The sequence below is a fragment of the Cebidichthys violaceus genome, unplaced genomic scaffold (assembly GCF_023349555.1).
Source record: "Cebidichthys violaceus isolate CVI_PGR_0920_01 unplaced genomic scaffold, fCebVio1.0.p SCAF_3, whole genome shotgun sequence".
NCBI classification, from domain to species: domain Eukaryota; kingdom Metazoa; phylum Chordata; class Actinopteri; order Perciformes; family Stichaeidae; genus Cebidichthys; species Cebidichthys violaceus.
In genome coordinates, this window is record NW_027176483.1 from 11,615,546 (window position 1) to 11,621,918 (window position 6,373).

Consider the following 6,373-nt stretch of genomic DNA (forward strand, 5'->3'; position numbering starts at 1 on the left):
CTTTATTATGAATTATTAAGACTGTGTGAAAGACAAAAACTTTCCTTAAGATGTTGACTTAACTAAGGGCATAGAAGTGATAGTTAGGTGTGATTATGATCTGGTGGTGTCTGAAAACGATCTTTATAGTGACTTTTTTGTTATTTGTAGCAAGTTATAGTATATATTTGTGTATATATTTGTTGGTACAGTTAGCACGAAACCAGACATTGATTATGAGTTACCTACCTGTTATATTAGTGTATTAGACTCCTCTTGGCTCTACTGAGATTAGATCCCATTTTTCCGTCCCCTTGTCTTCAGCGTTGAGAAACACATGAAACCAGAAAGAGAAAGAAATAGTGAAAGAGGACAATTCATCAACAACTTTTATAATGTATTCAAGTGTGACATTTCCGAGCATTGTGTTTAATGTTGCGTTAATTACATTTATTATTTGTTTTTTAAGGTAAAAACAGTTAAATCAGTCAAGTTACTTTAAAGTGAATTCAGCACCATGGACAGCAACATAAAGAAGCTCTTACATGTTGTTCTCTGAAACACCTGATTTTCAAAAAAATGTCATACTAACACTCTTAGAATACACTGATAACTTGTTAATTTGATTATTTATGTGAAATAGGGCACAAAACCACCACTGGTAAGTCAAGTGTTTTGCTAAATGTTTGTTAATATTTACAAAATGTTCTTGCAAAACATTTACAATGGTTTACAGATTTGTAGTATGTTATCTCACAAATAATTAATTATTCAGACTGAGTAATAGATTAATTAATCATGAACGTATTGTCTCTAGGGGCTAATGACTATTCATATATTCACCAGCATATTTGGACACAAACTTATAGATCATATTCAAAAGAACACATTAAAGCCATTACCTATAGAATTTACAAAATGTCTGACTTGAGTGCCCTCGGTGGCATACAGCACTGCATGGCACTATTGTGATGACTGGGCTGATGGCAAAAACCTAGTCTAATAAGAAACAATAATAAAGCACATCCTGCATACGGTGGGATGCTAGAAATATCTAAGAGAATAAAAAACGATGGATCAGCCCACCAAAGTAGTTTCCCACTAGAAGGATTTTTATTGCTGTTTAATGTTTCGAGCACAGTGTGGGGATCTATCTGATCTGGATCTGGATCTATCTTAAAATATCAAGACTGTACCAGTTTTGGGGATTGTGTATATCACACAAACTGCATATTCTTCAAATAAAAAATGGTATCAGAGTATGATACTCTGATACAATATAGTTTCTCCATGAAGTGGCGATAATTCAATATGATTATTCATCTTCTTTCAATGGAATCATATTGTGATGAAATCAGATTTCCAGATACACAATTAAGTCTAAATAATTTGTTCAAACTGATAAAAACAAGCACATAGCATCTCAAATATCTCAGAAAATCTGACTATTTTGCATCAACGTTTTTTAATTAAATGAAAAAATACTCAGTACTTTACATTTGTTAAGTATTTAATTCACACAAGACTATACAAAACCGTATGGGTATTTCAGATTAGTAGTATATTGTATATATAGTATTTATTTTTTGAATTACCAGAAAACATTCTATATCTCAATATATATTGTTATCGCGATATAAAATTAAATATGTGAACACATTTGTTGGCCATATTGCCCAGCCCCTCTTTAAGGTAAGTTATAACATTCAGTAGACTTCTATATGTATGTAAGTAAAAGCGTAAGTGTACATTTAACAATTAAATTATCATACTGATAATTAATTAGAACGTATGAATTAACTAAAAAGTAGTACTTAAACTCAAGCACTTACGTATACATGTTTACTCAAAAGTAGCATGCTTTCAATAACTATATTAAAGTCAGGTAAATATATTAATCTAATTTTTATAACAACACTTTAGACTTCACCAACAGCACATCAAGGATTGCCCAACTAAAACTTTAAATCTTAGTATGTGAAAGCACTTAAAAAGTAGCAAACATATGTTGAAAATATACAGTGAAATGGTGGACCACAATTCTAATAAAGTCAGTGTTTTATTTAAGTAAGTGATAAGTGATAAGTGATTGTGCCATCAGTGGTAGAAAACAGCTTTGGAATCAACCAGGCCAAAGTTTGCTGTATGTCATTAAGTTGGTCCTTACAGATCTCCATTGAGCCATTACATTGTCTTATCTGGATGATATTGGACTTCAATCGTTCAGTGGCCATGCCACCTTCTTGCCAGGTCTTCTGTACTGGCTTTGGTAAAATACCATCACCCAAAACTCCAGCCAATCCAGACCTCTATAAACTGGTTGTAACACATCAAGATATTTTAACCACTGGTAGAGTGGCCACATCTGAGATCTGCAAAAAAGATGGAAGATTTTGTTGGCCTCTCATCACACCACTGAACTACTATTAAGTGCTCCATCCAACACTGTTTCGAAATATCAATCTCTTCCCGTAAGCTTGGAAAGTAAAACGTTTTGTCCTTCATGCAGCATGGTGGCTGAGGTCAGCTGGAATTTGCGTTGATTAAAGTGTATTCCAATAGTGAAAATGTCCATAGAAAGCACTCTTAGCGCATAATCTACATATTTGCAGTCTATCCATGTGCTCAGTGATTACTGTGTGTTCCAGACACTGATATTTCCACCCATAAATAGTAAAACACACTTCCATCTCAGTCCTAATGCACATTATGATCAGGTGTGTTTCAATAGTGTGCGATGTGGAGTATTGTGTATGCAGAGCGGAGAAGTGGATTATGATGCAGGTGTGGTTTCAAAAATGTCTATGGATATTCTGACATGTTTTTTGAAAAGTGAAACTGACATGAATTCTATAGCTGACCATAGCCGTCATCCAGTGTCTCCATGAAACTTTTTACAGGTACATTTCAGGCTCATAGGGGTCGAGTATTTGATATTCCAAAGAATATTATGGTAATGGCTGTGTCCGGAGAGCTGCCTTTCACAGAAACATGCAGCCTTACGGCATTACCCCAGAACTGACTGTATTTATTCATTCTATAACTTTAACTCTATACTCAAGATTTAAACTTCGGCTGTGGGTAGTCAGGAACACATAATTGATCTTAGCTTACTGTGTGATGTTGACACAGGTCACCAGATTCTGTATTTAACAAACACATTACTAAACAGATAACATCAATTCACAGATAACCATCAGCAAATCGCAATATTCTACAATCAGCACTGCTTGTGCTTCCAAAATCTGTCACATCACACATTTACATCCACACATGGCTCGTCTGACAATTTACATGTCCAATAGTGGACAGCACTGTTGCAGGGGCATCCTTTTCCTTTATGCACTGAGCTAGTACACTGCTAACGACGAGGTTCTTTACTGTATACAGTCCAGTGAGTGGTGCTGAGTGGAAGCTACAAGGCCATACACACACACACACACACACACACACACACACACACACACACACACACACACACACACACACACAAAGATACACAAACACAAGTTTATGTACGCACATTTATTACAAAGCACAAAAATGCTGAAATTTTAGATCAATTCACTGACAAGACAATTGTCCCGACTCGCACATGTACACATTCTCCTAACACACATGCACACAAAAACGCAATTATAAAGAAGCATATCTTTAAGCTTTAACAAGACCACCAAGTGCCCACCCACACTTGCGACCCCCCTCCTACACCGTGTTTGACCCTTCAATGCACACACACACACACACACACACACACACACACACACACACACACACACACACACACACACACACACACACACAGACACTCATCAATGTTCAAACTGCATATTTTGAACAAGTGTGAATGAACACATGTATGAAATTACACTTAATTACGCAACAGGTTACACACACTCTTGGGCACAAACATGTGCAATCTGCATATATACACAAACACAATGCAATTGATCAATAAAGCAAAAAGTCAGAGGCAAACCAACGTAAGATACTGAGTTCTCAAAATGTATTAAATACAAAAACCCCACCCCTAAAGAAAAGAAAAATAATGCAGATTCTGCATTCACTAATGCTTCCATTTCTTACTGCCATACAACAAATGCATCATTACTATTATCATTATTATTAGTACTATGGTCATTATTTGAATATCTGCTGTGGCACCAAGCCTCTCAGATATCAAGCACTACAATCACTGCCCACCCCTCCTCAGAGTAAATGCTTGTTCTTTCTATAATAAAGTATAAGAATAAGAGTTCATTTAAAATTCTCATTACTCTTACTTAAGCCATCTTCTGATGTGGATATTGCAATTCTGATACTAAGCAATTATCACAATGGAAAACACACCATTGATTTGGGAAACAAAATTCTACTAATAGTTTCCAATGCAAATTTTGATGATTAAACAGGAACATGATGTTATCATGGTTGGCTGCATGCCATTTCAGCAAAGTTTTACGTTTTTGATTTAGGAAAAGAGAAAAAATGTGCATTAAATATGCCGAAGTTATGTGTAGGCTCATCAATAAATAGCCTATACTTCATCATGGGTGGTGTTGAGAAGGAAATATGGTCAACTGAGGTGTACATACAATTCATGTGACCACTAAGGAGAAATATACCATATGTAAGCAGAACTAAATGTGTTTCTTTTTTTCTTTCTTTTTAATTTTTTTTTTTTTTTACAACAATAGGAAATAATTGAACTGTATGTACAAAATGTATGGCCACTCTAAGCTTACTGTTGAGTCTAATGGAGACAAACCTGCAGGAATACAGCCCACAGGCCTAGGTTTTTCACTTGTCTTCAGAATTCAAAAATGTTATTTGGAGTATTGGGTAAAAACATTTTGGTAGAGGAGAGAAGTTCCATCACTCCTTAAGGCTTGACTGTCAGTGAAAAATATGAAACTGCTGGTGCACCAATAAGAGCCTTTGTCTGAAGTCTGTGTACGCAATGACATTTGGACATTTAGGTGCCACGCACCTCGCCTCCTGCGAAAAGGTGTAGAGCTTGTTGAGAAGCAAACAGAAAGTCATTCCACTGATAATCAGTGACCACATACGGTTATCAGATCCACCTGTATGCCTGTTTCCAGAGACGCACTACACGCCTATCTTTTACCCAGGAAGCTTAAAGCCGCGGGACATGGCTTGTTGCGGTCTATCTGAACCCAAATAACTTCTCCACGCAGGGTAAAATACGCAACTGCAGATACTCTTTGTTTCACCTCCTGTATCTTTATCATGCATCTGCTGCAGAGATTAGCAACTAGGTTTTTTTTTTCTTTATCACAGCCTGCGATCAGAAGAAGCATCTGATTAAAATAAAAATAGGAACCACATGTATGCAGTATAATTGGGTGTTTAAATCCTGCGCAAAGTTGAAAGCAAATTGTTCCCCACCGTAGGATTGGCTGACGCGCGCTCGAACGGTCCCGGACTGACAATTTTTCTCTGCACTCGCCTAACCCGAAATCTAACACTGCAACACATTTGCCCAACCGAAAGGAATATGTTATATTTGACCTACCTTGACGACTTGGATCCCTTCAAAGGTTGCGCACAAATCTTCAGCCGCTGGAAGTTTGACTTAGTCTACTCCTGATCCCTCGGAGGAGTCGCACTGAGAGAGAGAGGATGGGCACCACTGCTTTGCGCGCCAGCTCTGTCTATGTGTGTGTGTGTGTGTGTGTGTGCGTGTGTAAGCGCGCGTGCACGTGAGAGAGAGTGAAAGAGAGCGAGAGAGCGAGAGAGAAACAACAGACGTGTAGAGCCGTAGCCCCTTGCCAAAGGATGCTTCAGTCTCCTAGCAACAACAATCGATCCGGCAAGGAGACATTTTTATTGGATAAAAAGAAAACTTAGCCATTCACCCCCCCCCCCTTAGCACATGTTTACCACTCAGAACAACAACTCCAGCTTTACTGAGTGAAGACAGAGACTAGAGAGAGGGAAAAAGAAAAGAGAGAGAGAGGGGGGGATGATCCCACATGTTTTACATGTGTGTTTGAGGTGCAGAATGACATACAGAATCCATTCCATCTGTCCTTGCAAGCTGACTCAAAAAAAGTGCATGTATACATATACAAAAAAAGACAGAATTTCACATAATTTTTTTATTTGACGCAAGCTCCATCAATGCTTTAATGCAGTACACTCTACGATGTCAGTGGCAAAGAAAAACAGTGCGAGCCGTACTAAACATGAAAAATCGGGCATTGACTGCATGGTTCAGTGGTAGAGAGAGATGGGACATCCAAACCTAAACATCCTTAGAACTATGACTAGAAGTCTTCATCCGAAGCATGTCATACATCACACTAACGGGATGCATATATGGCAACCTCACTCACATGAACTAAATTTTCTTCAAGTTAGTTGCCTGTTT

At 37.5% G+C, this 6,373-nt stretch overlaps 1 protein-coding gene across 1 annotated transcript in view; it reads right to left on the bottom strand.

Annotated features, from left to right (window-relative positions):
- grm3 (glutamate receptor, metabotropic 3) overlaps positions 1-5,646 on the bottom strand; it is a 36,847-nt gene extending 31,201 nt beyond the window's left edge. Inside the window, exons 1-2 of the mRNA XM_068722864.1 lie at positions 5,516-5,646; positions 229-297 (exon numbers count right to left, since the gene is read on the bottom strand). The gene's annotated coding sequence lies outside the window, so the exon portion shown is untranslated. The remainder of the gene's footprint in view (positions 1-228; positions 298-5,515) is intronic.
- Positions 5,647-6,373: the final 727 nt, after the last annotated feature.